Source organism: Heloderma suspectum, chromosome 4 (genome assembly GCF_057233095.1).
Source record: "Heloderma suspectum isolate Gila_16-S chromosome 4, 16-S_ref, whole genome shotgun sequence".
Classification (NCBI taxonomy): domain Eukaryota; kingdom Metazoa; phylum Chordata; class Lepidosauria; order Squamata; family Helodermatidae; genus Heloderma; species Heloderma suspectum.
In genome coordinates, this window is record NC_139461.1 from 298566880 (window position 1) to 298583992 (window position 17113).

Consider the following 17113-nt stretch of genomic DNA (forward strand, 5'->3'; position numbering starts at 1 on the left):
TATCACGTCTGGGTTATTTTTTTAAAAAAACACAACGTGTACACAAATGGCGGCGACTATGGCCGCTGCCATTTGCGTTCCTTATTTTTGGCCGTCTTAGTCTACGTAAATATTTACATAGACTAAGACAGCGAAAATAAAGGGGAACGCAAATAGCGCCACTACGCTATTTACGTTCCCCCTTATTTTCGCCATCTTAGTCTACGTAAATATTTACGTAGACTAAGACGGCCAAAAATAAGGAATGCAAATGGTGGCGTGTTTTTTTTTTTTTTAACCCAGACATGATAGGCTACGTAAGTCTTTACGTAGCCTATCACAGCTGAACACAGGGACACAAACAGCGGCTACGGCCGCCGCCATTTGCGTCCCTGCTAGCTAGCGGCCGGATGTCCGGCTGCTGGCGGAGCTGGCCAGTGACTCCATGGAATCCCCGTGGAGCGGAGCTGGCTGGCGAGGATTCTGGGGGGAGGGACGGAGTGCCTCCCCCCCCCAGCGGAACCCGGCGGAGCCAAGTAAGCGGGGTTTTGTACACCCCTATTCAGGAGTGGGTGATTTGCAGCAGAGAAGAGGTGAGGAGAAAGGGTGTTTAAAAGTTGAACAAGATGTGATGTTCGGTTCCAAATGTTCTCATTCACATGTGTACATGGAAACATGCATACACGTGCACCCAACGAACCTAGAAAATACAGGGACCTTTTTGCAGAGGCGTGGGGCACACCCAGTAGATTTTACATTGTACTATGGATGTGTGATAATATAGTTCCAGTTCAGTTTGATAAGAATTTACCAAATTTGCAGCATTTTCCAGAACAAAAAGAACTTAGATTTAAAAAGAATTGAATGTGGGTAAAGACTAAAATAAAATACAAATGGTTAAAATAAGACAATACAATATAATACAAGACAAGACAAGACAATATAACAAACACCATATTTGAAACATGGAAATTTTCTTCTACCAAAAATGTTTACAGAAAGAAAATTATTGATTAGTATCCTTGCTCCCCAGCACTTTACCAGAAGACTATGTGTAATAATAACAATAGAGCAGAAAAGGTTGGAGGTGGGGAGTTATGTTTTGCCAAGTAAGAAGCTTGGAGGGTGCTAGGGAAATGACTGGGCAGGGTTTTGGGAAGTGATTACCAACTGGGGATCTGCTGAATTGCAGTGGCAAGGGGCAAGTGAAGGAAGGGGGACAAACAGATAAATTTAGAGCTGTTTCAGGAGAAAGAAGATGAAATAGAGTAAAAGCAGGTATATTATTTACCATGTTCCAGAGTAACGGGATCCCAAATGGTCTCACTTCCTGGTTGGTCATGGATATTTGGAAACTTACAGTAGACACAGGCTACCCTCTGGTTTATGGAATTCTGGTCATGAATTTACAGTGGGGTAATCAATTCAGTCTCAAAAACCACCATGCACACAGTGAACAAAGTCTGATCAATGTGATGGTGGACAGACTGAACAGCTGCCTAAGTGATTTTTAGGGATGCCAGAGCCCCACAAGAAGACAGTTGAAAACTAAATTTTGGAATGGAGAGTCCTAGAGCAAGCTCTCCTCTGGCAAAACGTGTGTGGTTGTGCTTGGCCTGAGACTCTGGAAACTCTCAGGGCAAAAGTTAATAGCAGGTAGAGGGGGAGTGGATGCAAGGAAGGGGCATTTAACACTTGCATCTCCCACTGTGGTCCTAATGAAAATTGTACCCCTGTCTGCACCTGCAAGGAGCTCCAAAAGAGAAGCTTCCCTCCTGAGGCAAATAGCAAGCACAATAGATAATTTTGGTCGGGGCCACACCAAGGAGGAAAGGGCTAAACCAAGGGTGTGCAACACATGGCCTGCAAGCTGTTTGCATCCCCATGGCCTTTCCCCCCTCCCGAGCCACTGAATTTGGTGATGTGCTGGCATGGGACAGGGAAGCTGCCTTTTAAAAGCACACATTTGTGGTTTGCCATCAAAATTCATCAGTGGCGGGGGCAAAAAGAGGCAATTTTAAAGCAAAGCAGCCTCAAAAACAGTCCACCACTGCCATGCTGCTGAATTTCACTGGCAAACCACAAATTTCTGCTTTTGAAAGGAGCCCCCCCCCACACTGCATCTGTCAGGGACGCTCTGACTTGGATTCCTGCACTGAGTAGTGGGTTGGACTTGATGGTCTTTTCGGCCCCTTCCAACCCTACTATTCCATGATTCTATGATTTTGGTGGCATATTTGGTAGTGCAACAGCAGTGGTAGGGATGTATGGATTTTGTAAAATCTGTTCCTTCTGCATTTCATGGATTGACAGGTGCCTTTCGTTCTGTCACCTGGTCATTGATGGCAATGGATTTTTCCAATTTGCACAATTTGCATGAATTTGCACTTGTATACATTCGCACTTGCAAAAATGCACAAATCCTCCCCACAATGCTCAAATCCCCCCTAAGTGCATATTGTCATGCTTTAACCTATAGGGGAAATGCACACTTTCAGTTGCTGTGTGTGTGTGTTTTAAATGTACTTTTCTGTGACAAAATTCCATTGATTCTATTGCAGAGTTCGCCAAGATCCCCAAGCACTGGCAGTGTTGTGGGCCCTGGTGACATCTGGAAGGCAGTGCAGCTCCCGATATCTGGAAGTTGCCCACCTCTGGGCTAAACTTCCCCCCACTGATGCAGTTGCCAGTTATGTGTTTAGTGTCCCCAATACTTTTTCTTAGAAGAAGTGTGCTTTAGTGTCACATAGGGATATTGAAGAAATCTGCAATAGATTCGAATGAGTTCAGATTTCTATGAATCTGGCCTGCAGATTTCACAGGGGACTGGCTTTTTCTAAGTCATGTGAATTTCGTGGACTTGTGGACTGGTTTTCCACTTGGGGGTGGCGGTGGTATTTACACTAATTTGTAAATTACAGTAATTACATTTGTAAATTACATAAATTACATTTGTGATTACATTTGTAAATTACACTGGTTTTCCACTTAAGGGGGATTTCTACTAATTTGTAAATTACAGATTTACACTAATTTGTTTTTCTCTTGGGGGTGGGGATTTACATTAATTCCATGGACTTTTGGCCTGGGTTTCCGCTTGGGGGGGTATTTACACAGTCCTCATTTGAGCAAATGCGCATTAGCGATAATGCACACTTTCACTAATGAGCACTTGCACTAATGTGTATTTGAGTATGGATTTCTCTGAATCTCACCTGCAGATTCCTCAGCAGGCTAGCTTTCTCTGAGTCACATGGATTTCATGGACTTGTGGACTGTTTTTTTACTTTGGGGGGGATTTATGCTAATTCACATTAGTGCAAGTGCTCATTAGCACAATTGCGCATTTGTCAGGGTTGGGTCTGAGCCCATAGAGTCCCAAAACAGCTCTGATTCTGAGGAAGAGACACAATCTGTGGGAGAGGAATCCGCTCTTTTTCAGAGGCACAGTTGGAGGGAGAGCTCCCCCTGCTCACATTCCTGGGAGTGACAGTGACTCTGGCATGGAGAGGGAGGGACACCTTGAGCTTCTAGACGCGAGGCGCAGGTGCAGGTTCAGAGACAAGTGAGAGGTTGCGGGCGCTGAGAGGAGGTGCTCAGCCCTCTTGGCACGATGACAACAGCTGTGCCCTGATGCCCCATGGGAAACGGGGGAGTCTCCCCTCCTACTCCTTAAGTTCACAGAGTTGCTGCACTTTTCTCCAAATGGAGACCAACTGACCTTCCTAATGCTTAGAATCCCTGGTAGGCTGCTCCTTTGAGTTTTCCACTTAGTTCTCAGGCAATTAGCATCTGTAAGCGTCATTAGGTTGAATGGAAATAAAGCCTTGGAAAAGAGCCCTTTTGTCTAGGGATGGACGAAAGTCACTTACCTGTCCACGAAGCTTTTCGCGGTGGGGGGGAGGCGCTTCGCTGCTCCCCCCGCGAAGTTCAGGCCGGGGGGGAGGCTTCCCGCCTCGCCCGGCCAAATTTCAGGCCGGGGGGGAGGATTCCCGCCTCACCCAGCTGAAATTCAGGCCGGGGAGGAGGCGCCTCGCCTCGCCCAGCCGCGAACTAAAACGTTTTTTTTTTTAAAAAAAAAACGCCCCCGTGATAGGCTACGTGACGATTAACGTAGCCTATGATGGCTAGATCTGCAAAGTCAGCCATGATAGGCTACGTTAATTGTCACATAGCCTATCACTGGTGACTTAAAAAAAAAAAGCGCGTACGCAAATGGCGGCCCCCATAGGGAGCCGCCATTCGCATTCCTTATTTGGTCGCTGTAGTCTATGTAAATCTTTACGTAGACTACGGCGAAAATAAGGGCAATGCAAATAGCGTTGCCCTTATTTTCACCGTAGTCTACGTAAATCTTTACATAGACTACAGCGACCAAATAAGGAACGCGAATGGCGGCTCCCTATGGGGGCCGCCATTATCCATACGCGCTTTTTTTTTTAAAGTCACCCATGATAGGCTACGTGACGATTTACGTAGCCTATCACGGCTGACTTTGCAAATCTAGCCGTGATAGGCTACGTTAATCATCACGTAGCCTATCACGGGGGCGTTTTTTTTTCTTTTATTGGAATGGCGGCGGCGAAGACCCGCTGAACCGCCGGCCGGACCTGCCGCCAGGGGGGACATTCGGCAAAGGTAAGTCCTGTCCTGGGGGGGTGTGTGGGGGGCAGGGGGGTGCGGAGAATTTCTCCCTGAAACTTGTTCGGGGGGCCGAACACGTTGGCGCTCGGCCCCCCGAAGTTTCGGGGAGAAATTCTCCGCCAACCCTACTTTTGTCTGCATGTTGATTCTGGCTACATGAGGATTTCAGAAGGCAGCAGGGGCACTCCTGACAGCATTAGCCCTAATGCACATTAGCCAAAGGAGACTGAAATTCTCGGTGGGGTGGGTGGGGACTGCTTTCATCAGTGAATGGATGATGGAACTAGAGACACCTGAGAATCTGCGAAACACAGACAGAATGGATTTAACAAAATCCCTACACCCCTTTTGACCCTAACTCTTTACCTGCCCATAACCATGGTTTTCTCCATTCAAAATCACCCCTGTGTGCCTTGTTTCAAAACAAGGCAAAAGCTGCTGGAGCCTTTTTGAGTGAAGAAATAGCAGAATGGTACTTGCAGACATCAGTGCAGAACACATACAAATCACAGTCATCTATCATGAACAAAACAATACTAATAGGAGAGGGAGATATCTGAGTGGACAAAAATATGTGAAATTAATCCTTTCAGGAATTATCTCCTGATATGCTTCCAGCTCTCTCTGTTTGTTAGGGGATAGTTTCAGCCTAGAATATTTTAGGAGCATTTGACCTATGTTCTGAGTCTAGTTGAAATCAGAGTTGAAGAAGCAGCAGCTTTCTGTCTATTTTTGAATGTCTTGGTGTTACCTAATATATTCAAGGTAATTCTACACCTGCCATCACAGAAACGAGTGGTTTGATACAGCACTCGAGAAAAATGGGATTTTTAAAATGTATATATGAACTAAGAATGGGTGGGTATCCTTTGTACAGAAGGTGCATCATCCAGTAATTACATAATAAGAAAAATAAATTTCATTCAATTTCAAAAGAAACATCTTGCATGCAGGGCTGCCTATACGAAGTGCAGAATAAAATAAAGTTAGTGCTATTCCGAACTTTCATCTGTACTTTCATGAAATTCTTGAAAGACATTGTTCTTCTGCCTCTTGCAGGAAGGGGGAAAATTTCATCAAATTTTCTTGGGTGGGGGCAGGGTTTGCATTTCCCTTTTAAGCAGAACCAGCCCTACCATTAGGTAGAGTAAGGCAGTTGCCTCAAGCAGCAGATTCTGGGAGGTGGTAGCATGGGATTGGAGGAGAGATCTATGGGCCCTGTAGCCTGCTTCAAGCCCCCTAAGATAGCTTGCTGCCTTCTGATGTGGTCCCTCCTGCCCAGTCAGTCTTTGTACATGGAATGGGAGGGGCACCAACTTGTCCTTTGCCTCAGGAAGCAAAATGTCTTGGGCCAGCCCTGCTCTTAAGTATAGGAGGTGACTGGGGGGTCTTCATCTTCTTGTTCTCCTCCTCCTTCTTCTATTCTAAAAATGGGTGTGGTTCAGAAACTGCTGCCAGGCTAAAAGTCTCAGTTCTAAGAGCCCTGCATTGCTGCCTGGAAGAATTAGGCTTTTTGAACTCTAGGAAAGCTCTTAAAAATATCTGGGGGAAGCAAGAACTGGGGGAAACCTGTTGGGAGTGGTGGGCATGCCAGTGGTGGGCCTGGCTGGAGCCAAAAATGGGGAAGTCTGGAGCCATTCCACCTTCTCCCTCCCTCCTTCTCTGTTTCTTACATACAGGCACACACAATTAGACAGAGAGACAGACAGACAAGAAACCCACTTCCTCATTGTTTTACCTCAGGCTGCTTTTTCATGTTGTATAAACTGTTAATCTTCCTTTCCTCCCCTCTATGGCTATCCTTTCCCTCTCTCCTATGCACACTATGCAATGATGAAGTGGCTACACGTTTTCAGCAAGTTGCTAGTTTCTCACATCTCACCTTGAGTCCCCCTCGATGAGCAAGCTAGGGTGCTCCTTATTGACCAATAGAACTTCTGTCTACTCCAAAGAGAAGAAATGTGTTGGAAAGAATTATGTGCCTTGACTGAAATGTGTTAATGTGTGTTCAAGCACATGTTGTTCTTGTTGTTGTTCAGTCGTTAAGTCATGTCCAACTCTTCGTGACCCCATGGACCATAGCACGCCAGGCCTTCCTGTCCTCTGCTCTCTCCCAGAGTGTGCTCAAGTTCATGTTCATTTCATTGGTGATGCTATCTAGACATCTCATCCTCTGCCATTCCCTTCTCCTTTTGCCTTCAATCTTTCCCAGCATCAGGGTCTTTTCTACTGAGTCTTCTCTTCGCATTAGGTGGCCAAAATATTTGAACTTCAGCTTCAGTATCTGTCCTTCCAATGAGCACTCAGGGTTGATTTCCTTTAGGATTGACTGATTTGACCTCCTTGCAGTCCAGGGCACTCGTAAGAGTCTTCTCCAGCACCACAGTTCGAAAGCATCAATTCTTCGGCGCTCAGCCTTCCTTATAGTCCAGCTCTCACAGCCATACGTTACTACTGGGAAAACCATAGCCATGATTATACAAACCTTTGTCAGCATGGTGATGTCTCTGCTTCTTAATATGCTGTCTAGGTTTGCCATAGCTTTCCTCCCAAGGAGCAAGCATCTCTAAATTTCATGGCTACAGTCACTGTCTGCGGTGATCTTGGAGCCCAAGAAAATAAAATCTGTCACTGCTTCCATTTCTTCCCCTTCTATATGCCAGGAAGTGATGGGGCCACATGCCATGATCTTAGTTTTCTTAATGTTGAGTTTCAAACCAGCTTTTGCACTCTCCTCTTTCACCCTCAGCAAGAGGCTCTTTAGATCCTCTTCGCTTTCTGCCATTAGGGTGGTATCATCCGCATATCGGAGGTTGTTGATATTTCTCCCTGCAATCTTAATTCTGACCTCTGATTCATCCAGCCCGGCGTTTCTCATGATGTACTCTGAATATAAGTTAAATAAGCGGGGTGACAATATACAGCCTTGTCGTACTCCTTGCCCAATTTTGAACCACTCGGTTGTTCCATGTCTGGTTCTTACTGTTGCTTCTTGGCCCTCGTACAGGTTTCTCAGGAGACAGGTAAGGTGGTCTGGTTCTCCCATCACTTTAAGAATTTGCCACAGTTTGTTGTGATCCACACAATCAAAGGCTTTAGCGTAGTCAATGAAGCAGAAACAGAGGTTTTTCTGGAATTCTCTTGCTTTCTCCATGATCCAGCGAATGTTGGCGATTTGATCTCTAGTTCCTCCCCGCTTGTACTTCTGGTAGTTCTTGGTTCACATACTGCTGAATAGGGATGTCAGAGAATTCCGCCATGGATCTTAACTGGTCAAAGATGGGAAACAATCCAAAAACAGAGGAGAGAAGTAATGTTTTTGTACAGAAAGCTTAGGAGCTCTGGTTTGATGATATAAAGCAGAACAGATTGAAAACAAAAACTGGGGGTGACGGGAGGGTCAAGAGAGAAATTTAATTTTTATTTAGTACACATTTGGTATAGGGATGTACGAAAGTCACTTACCTTTTTGAAGGGTGACATTTGTGGGGGGGGAGGGACTCTGTCCCTCCCCCCGAAATTCTACGCTATTTGCGTTCCCCTCATTTTCACCGTCTTAGTCTATGTAAATGTTTACATAGACTAAGACGTGCCAAAATAAGGAACGCAAATGGCGGCGGCCATGGCCGCTGCCATTTGCGTCCGTCCGTTTTGTTTTGTTTTTAAGTCAGCTGTGATAGGCTACATAAACATTTACGTAGCCTATCACGTTTTTTTAAAAAAACCTAGCTGTGATAGGCTACGTAAATCTTTACATAGCCTATCACATTTTTTTTTTTTAACTGGAAATGGCAGCGGCGGCAGCTGGTCGGAACACTGGCCGCCGCAGCCGCCGCTGCCGAACCGCTGCCGGAGCCGCCGCTGGAGCCGCCAGGAAGATCCGCCCAAGGTAAGTCTCATCCTGGCGGGGCGGGGGGGCGGGCCGTTCCGCCACCAATTTCGGGGGGCCGAATGTGCTGGCATTCGGCCTCCCCGAGATCCCTGGCGGAACTTTTGTACATCCCTAGAAGACAGAAACAAAATTCAAAGTGATCTTGATGGACTGGAGTGCTGGGCTGAAAACAACAGAATGAAATTTAATAGGGATAAATGCCAAGATCTGCACCTATGAAAAAGAAACCAAATGCACAGTTACGAGATGGGGGATACTTTGCTCAACAACACTACAAGTGAGAAGGATCTTGGAATTGTTGTAGATCACAATCTCAATATGAGCCAAACATGTGATGCAGCTGCAAAAAAGGCAACTGCTATTTTGGGCTGCATTAATAGAAGTATAGCTTCCAAATCCCAGGAAGTACTTGCTCCCCTCTACTCAGCACTGGTTAGACCTCATCTGGAGTACTGTGTCCAGTTCTGGGCACCGCACTTTAAGAAGGATGCAGACAAACTGGAGAGGGTTCAGAGGAGGGCAACCAAGGTGATCAGGGGACTGGAAACAAAGCCCTATGAGGAGAGACTGAAAGAACTGGGCATGTTTAGCCTTGAGAAGAGAAGACTGAGGGGAGATAGGATAGCGCTCTTCAAGTACTTGAAAGGTTGTCACAGAGTGGAAGGCCAGGATCTTGTCTCGATTATCCCAAAATGCAGGACACGGAATTATGGGCTCAAGTGACAGGAAGCCAGATTCTGGCAGAACATCAGGAAAAACTTCCTGACTGTACAAGCATTATGAAAATGGAGCCAATTACCTAGGGAGGTAGTGGGCTCTCCCACACCGGAGGCATTCAAGTTGAGGCTGGACAGTCATCTGTCAGGGATGCTCTGACTTGGATTCCAGCACTGAGCAGGGGGTTGGACTCAGTGGTCTTATAGGCCCCTTCCAACCCTACTATTCTATGATTCCATGATTCTATTATACTCATATGACACAAGGTGTAGATCTGACACAGATTCTGAAGTGGTCCTCATCTACCTCCTTCCCTCTCCTGGAATCCTTCTCAGTGGGCTGTTGATGGTAAATGGGCCCTGGGAGAGGTAGTCCCTGGATGCTTTCAGGAGTAGGGATGGGGGAGAATTTCTCCCCAAAACTTCGGGGGGCCGAGTGTCAATGCATTTGGCCCCCGAAATCGGCGGTGAAATTCTCTGCCCCCCCGCGCCCCCCCCGTGATGGGACTTACCTTTCACGAATGTCCCTCCCGGCGGCGGGTCCCGGCTGCGCTTCGTCGGGTCTTTGTCAGAGGCGGGGGCGACAGCCGGTCTTTCGACCGGCTGCCGCCGCCGCCATTACAAGGAAAGTAAAAAAACCCAACAACCCTGTGATAGGCTACGTAACGATTAACGTAGCCTATCACGGCTAGATCTCCAAAGTCAGCCGTGACAGGCTACGTTAATCATCACATAGCCTATCACGGGTGACTTTGAAAAAAAAAAAGCGCGTACGCAAATGGCGGCCCCCATAGGGAGCCGCCATTTGCGTTCCTTATTTGGTCCCTGTAGCGTTGCCCTTATTTTCACCGTAGTCTACGTAAATCTTTACGTAGACTACAGCGACCAAATAAGGAATGTGAATTGCGGCTCCCTATGGGGGCCGCCATTAGCCATACGCGCTTTTTTTTTTTTTTTTAAAGTCACCCGTGATAGGCTACGTGACGATTTACGTAGCCTATCCCGGCTGACTTTGCAGATCTAGCCGTGAAAGGCTACGTTAATCGTCACGTAGCCTATCACGGGGGCGTTTTGTTTTTTTTTTACTTTTATTGGAATGGCGGCTGCGGCAGCCGGTCGAAAGACCGGCTGCCGCCTCTGCCCCTGTCGAAGACCTGATGAACCGCCGCCGGGACCAGCCGCCAGGAGGGACATTCGGGAAAGGTAAATCCCGTCCCGGGGGGGTGTGCGGGGGCAGGGAGGGTGCGGAGAATTTCTCCCCAAAACTACTTCGGGGGGCCGAACACATTGGCACTCAGCCCCCCGAAGTTTCGGGGAGAAATTCTCCCCCATCCCTAATCACGGGGGTGGTTTTTTTTTTTTCGTGGCCGGGTAGACTGGGCGCTTCTACCCGGCCTGAGTTTCGCCGGCGAGGGATGGGGCGCCTCCCGCCCGGCCTGAATTTCGGCCGGGCGAGGCGGGGCGCTTCCTCCTCTCGCATGAACCTCGGGGGGAGAAGCGAAGCGCCTCCCCCCCACCGCGAAGCAAGCTTTGAGGACAGGTAAGGGACTTTCGTCCATCCCTATTCAGGAGCACCATTGTTTTACAACAAGGTGCATACTCCTCACACACCTTTTTTAAAGGGGATACTGATATTTCACCATTGCTGTGCTGCTGCAGTTTGGTGGTAGTTTCAGTAGGGACGGTGGAGAATTCCGCCACGGATTCCAGTGAGGCAGAATTCTTTAGAATCCGCCCCCCCCGGAATCCGTGGTGGAATGGCCTCCTGCCTCCTGCCCCCCCCTGCAGAATCCCCCCAGGACGGCACTTACCTGGCGTGGATTTGGCGGCAGTGGCTCTGGCAGCGGCGGCGGCAACTGGTCTCCTGGCCGGCCACTGCAGGGCTGCTGCCACCACCATTGCCGTCCTTGCACCATGATAGGCTACATAAGAATTTACGTAGCCTATCATGGCTAACCTCAACAAAAAACAAAAAAAACACACAGCGTACGCAAATGGCGGCGGCTACGGCGGCCGCCATTTGTGTTCTCTATTTTTTGCCGTTCTAGCCTATGTAAATATTTACATAGGCTATTACGGTGAAAAAAAGGGGAATGCAAATAGTGTAGTGGGCACTATTTGCATTCTTTTTTTTTTGCCATTCTAGCCTATGTAAATATTTACGTAGGCTAGAAAGGCGGGAAAAAAAGGAATGCAAATAGCACCCACTACGCTATTTCTGTTCCCCTTTTTTTCTCCGTAATAGCAAAAAATAGGGAACGCAAATGGGGGCTGCCGTAGCCGCCACCATTTGCGTACGCTGGGTTTTTTTGTTTGTTTGGGGGGGTTAGCCATGATAGGCTATGTAAATACTTACGTAGCCTATCACGGCAGCCTGGCTGGACGCAAATGGTGGCTGCTACGGCGGCCGCCATTTGCGTCCACAGCAGCCCATCTGCGGCCAGAAATCCTGCTGCGGATGGCCCTGGCCGACTGCTCAATGGAGCCACTGTGGAGCGGAGTCGGCCGGGCAGGGATCCGGGGGGGAGGACTGGATCTCCTCCCCTCCTATCGAGGATTCCGGGGGGAGGGATGGAGCACCTCCCCCCCACCGCGAATCAATCCATGAAAAGGTAAGTGAGTTTTATACATCCCTAGGGGAAGCTAGATGCCCTACCTATGTAGCCAAGGGCTCACAGAGATTTTCAAATACTAGCTGCTATGCATAAGACCCATCTTGACTAACTATAGGCACATATGAGAAATTTGTTTCAGTTTGTTTTTGATCAGGATTTACCAAGTTTGCACCTCCCAGACCAAACATGGACTTGGATGCAATACATGGTCAAAGTCCATATCCTATTTCAATGCAGGCAAGGGCCTTGGGCAAGGCACATATAGTCCCAGGAGCAGCAGTGAGAGCGCAACCAGTTCAGACCGAGGTTATACACAGGAATTTCAAGCAGGTTTTGCAGGCACAGGCAGAGACAAGATCAAAGCAGTCCAAAGGTCAGTTCACAAGTTTCCATTTTATCAAGTGTCAAGGCCAGTCAGTGGGGTGTCCAAAAGCATTGTCCAGATGGGTATCCAAGGGTCTAGTATCTTGGAAAGCAATGCAGAGTTTCAGAACCTGTTGTTAGCAGCAGAGAGCTGTCATCAGCTAGGGATGTGTGAAAGTCACTTACCTTTTCAAAGGGGGTGATTTGCGGTGGGGGGGGAGACACTCTGCACCTCCCCCCGGAATCCTAGCCTGGCCGGCTCCGCTCCGCGGCAACTCTGCGGAGCTGCCGGCTGGGTGCATTCGCAGGCGTGCAGAGCCTGCAGACGCAAATGGTGGCAGCTACGGAGGCCGCCGTTTGTGTCCCTGCTCTTTGCTGTGACAGGCTACGTAAATACTTAGGTAGCCTATCATGGCAGCCTGACAGGACGCAAATGGTGGCTGCTACGACGGCCACCATTTGCAGCTGCAGCAGCCAGCCGAGAGACCATCTGCCGCCACTGCTGCCATAGCCACTGCTGTAGCTGCCGCCACCTCCGCATCTGCCTCAGGTAAGCTTCATCCCGGGGGGATTCTGTGGAGTGGTGGGGGGTGGGAGGCCATTCCACCATGGGTTTTGGGGGCCAAATGCCAGTGCCTTTGGCTTCACTGAAATCCGTGGCGGAATTCTCCGCCATCCCTAGATAGGCTACGCATATATTTAGGTAGCCTATCACAGCAAAAAAACAGGGGCACAAATGGCATAGCGGCTGCCATTTGTGTCCCTGTCTTTCGCTGTGATAGGCTATGTAAATATTTACATAGCCTATCATGGCAAAAAAACAGGGGCGCAAATGGTGGCGGCTACGGCGGCGCCATTTGTGTTCCCTTTTTTTGCCGTGAGGCTACTTAAATACTTACATAGCCTATCATGGCCTCCGCAGGGATGCAAATGGTGTATTTACATAGGCTAAGTATTTATGTAGCCTATCACGGCAAAAATGGGGAAGCGAATGGTGGCCGCAGATGCGGCCACCATTTGCAAAGCAGCGCGAACGGCACCAGGGATGTGCTCCGTTTCACGTGCCTTTTGCAGAGTGGTGGGGGGCTTTGTTCCACCATGGATTTCGGGGGGCTGAATGCATTGGCATTCGACTTCACTGAGATCCGTGGTGGAATTCTCTGACATCCCTATCATCAGCTGGGCTGATTTATAGTTGGTCATTCATCAGCACATCTGTCTAATTAGGTTGGCGTGTTGCTTTTAAGGGAGGCCCCACGCTGTGACTTCCTCTTGTTGTTTTGCTGCTCACATCTGATTCTATGCTGTTCAGAGGGATGGATTATCTCAGGCTCTGCTTCCAGCATTTGGGGGAATTCAGGAACTGTTTGAGAGGGGCCAGGTTGCTCCTGTAATATTTCCAGGGGAGGACTGTCAGCCAAGGACTCCTGTTCCTTGCTTGGCTCTGGCTGGGGCCCATTGTGCTGGCTCTTACCCTCCTTCCTCAGATGAATCCTCCTCCAGGTAGGGCATGACAGGTAGGGCATGGCATCCTTCATTGTGCTGGCTCTTACCCTTCTCTTCTTCCTCAGATGAATCTTCCTCCAGGTAGGGCATGACAGTCCATATGTTTCCAAGCTTGCAATATCATGTGCAGACCCCCCTAACATGTGTTTGACAACATGCGTACATTGGAAACATCTGTATGAAAAAATGCATACTTTTGAAAAATGGACACAAATGTAATCAGTGGGAGAAGAACGTATATTTTCCAAAGATGTACACAATTGATATGGACATTTGGGAAAATATGCATGAAAATATTGACTAATTTTCATGTGAAAGGGGGGGAGCTCTCATCTGATATGGACTGAAGTTGGAATGAGCTTTGAGATGGAATTCAGAGAACTTTGGTGAGCTCGAGGTTTGCTGATTCACACATCTCCACAAACGGTATGTGTTTTGTTTTGTTTTTTGTTACCAGATTGCTTTGTCCTGGTGTAATTTTCCTCCTTCTTCTCTGCCCTCACCACCCTCAGCCCCATTTGCCTGACTTGTTGTTTAATCCCAATGGCTGAGGTGATCCATGGGATTTTAATTGACCAGTGTTTTTATGCAATCATCATCTTGTACAAAATGCCATGATATCACCCAACAAAACTACATGGGGAGCTCACCACTGCCAATAGAATTAAACAACCATGTGACCAAAGGAAGCCCTGGAAAATGGAGGCAGAGAAGTAGGGAAATAGTGTGTGAGTCTGTTTCCCACCTCCTAGCTGAGCACAGCAGAGGTAGCTGCTCCTGCTGGTCTAGGGGCTATACAACCATGCAAGCTCCCAGAGAGCATGTGATTAAAGTGAGCAAACAGAGAAAGCAAAGAGGAGCTCAGCAGGAGAAGTCAAGGGGGAGGTCCCTAACAAATTTTGTTTTCAATTTCTTTTTCTTGTAACACACACTTCCATACTAGTGGGACTCTGTTGTTAACCTCCAGTGAATAGAGGACAAACCACAGGCTATCCCAGTACCATCAGAAAGCTAGAAACAAAAAAGGAATAGAGACTATGGAAGGAAAAGACTCTCCAGTAGTGGTGACCTGCAAAGTCTGTGCAATGCTTGTTTTCTTGCCTGAGAACAACATGGCCTACATGTGCAACAAGTGCAAGTTGATTACATTGTTGGTAGAAAAGGTAAGAGGACTGGAGCAGTGAGTGGTGACCCATCAGGGAATAAGAGAAGTTGAAGAGTTCTTAGACAGAACAATGGAACTACAGCAGCAATGCAAAGTACAGAAGCTAGAAGAGCAACAGCAAGCTGAGGCAGAAAAGGAAATTGCTGAGGTGAGGAAAAATGGAATAGAGGATACTCCTTGGAAAAAGGTTATAGTTAGGAGCAGAAGAACTAGACACCACTCTGCACCAGTGGAAGCAGTGGAGCTATGGAACCATTTCCAGGTACTTGAGGATGAGACTGGAGGACAGCCTGCAGAGGAAGAATTACAGGGGAACCTGCATGAGAGCGAGCAAGAGGCTGAAGGTCAGTCAAGCAGAGGCAATGAAGCCAAGGCCTACAACAAGAAGAGAAGAGTAGTACTTGTGGAGACTCCTTGCTGTGTGGGATTGAAACTCAAGTCTGTCTCAAAGACCTGTGGACTCCACACTTTAAGAAGGATGCAGACAAACTGGAGAGGGTTCAGAGGAGGGCAATGATGATGATCAGGGGACTGGAAACAAAGCCCTATGAGTAGAGACTGAAAGAACCAGGCATGTTTAGCCTTCAGAAGAGAAGACTGAGGGGAGATATGATAGTGCTCTTCAAGTACTTGAAAGGTTGTCACAGAGAAGAAGGCCAGGATCTCTTCTTGATCATCCCAGAGTGCAGGACACGGAATTATGGGCTCAAGTTACAGGAAGCCAGATTCTGGCTGAACATGAGGAGAAACTTCCTGACTGTTAGAGCAATACAACAATGGAACCAATTACCTGGGGAGGTGGTGGTCTCTCCCACACTTGGACGCATTCAAGATGAGTTTGCCAGAGATGCTTTGACTTGGATTCCTGCACTGAGCGGGTGTAGAGGAAAACCACCGGCTGACTATTGTATATCAAGGAGATAGGGATGGTGTGCCACAGTTGTTCCTTCTATTCCCATGTCTCCTGGAAGACCTTAAAACTTAGGCCTCCTTAAGGTGTGAAAGTGTGAAGTGTGAAATTCAGTTTTCAGAGTCGGTTGCAGGTGGGGATGGCATGTATGCAGGAGGATGACATGAATGATGGGACGGCCTTGGAATGTGGGAGTGTACCATCTGGCTATTGTCCACTCACTTTGCCTAATCTTTTGCGTGGTACAGATATGACATACATCATCAGGTGGCTTAAGCACAACAGGTGTGATTAATTAAGGTACTGTCCTAAGCGGCACGTAGCACTCAAGGTATAAAAAAGCCCCGCAGTTTTGCCTAAGAGAAGCTTTGATGCAGACCTGACTGGGAAGGTGCTACATGCTAGCCATATACTGGGGTCTCCTCATTGTCCTTCCACTGGGGCTCCTGACAACTGATTGAAGACTGCTTGCTTGGTATTGTATATTCTTTCTGATATCTTTTTGCCTGCTTTGAATAAAATCCTTTGACTTTGACTCACCTGTGTGCTTATTGCTCCTGAATCCAAAAAGAACCCTTGCCTTTGGCGAGACAGCGGGCAGTTGGACTAGATGGTCTTACAGGCCCCTTCCAACCCTACTATTCTGTGATTCCGTGATTCTATGCCTCAAAAGTAGCAATGCTGCTGAGCTTCATGGTAACAGACTGGACATAGGAGCGTCTGAGGCCAGAGTATTATTAAAGCCAAGCAGGTATGGAATAGGATTTGGGATGTACAAGAATCTTGTTTTCATTTGTTTATGAACAGAACTTTTCACATCCGTGAATGCAGATGTGAGTGCAGTTCATGGGCAAAGCTCACCTGTTTCCAAGCTTCCAGTGCTCTTTTGCAAAATGCATGCTATAGAAAAAATGCACACTTTGAAATTGAGCATTTTGGAAAAATGTGCATTTTCAAACTTTAGTTAAGGGGGGAAAGTATGCTGTTGGGTATGTATTTTAAAAATAATGCACAAAGATTTGTACTTTTCCTGCTCAAGGAACCGCACAATCAGGAATGGGAATGAAGCGAACTAAGATTCAAGGTGGAACTTGAAGATAAGCTAGAGCCTCACTGATTTTCCCATCCCTAAATAGGATCAACAAACTCTTCTATTTCTGTTCCTTGACACTTTATGTTTTGATGCAGTTCTTCTGTTCCATTTCCACATTAAGCTGTGAATCTTGTAAAAAGAAAGTGTCTCAACATGGTTATCAAAATACATACTGGAATGCATATTTAAATGTGCATTTTCTCACACAATGCATATTAAAATCCACATTT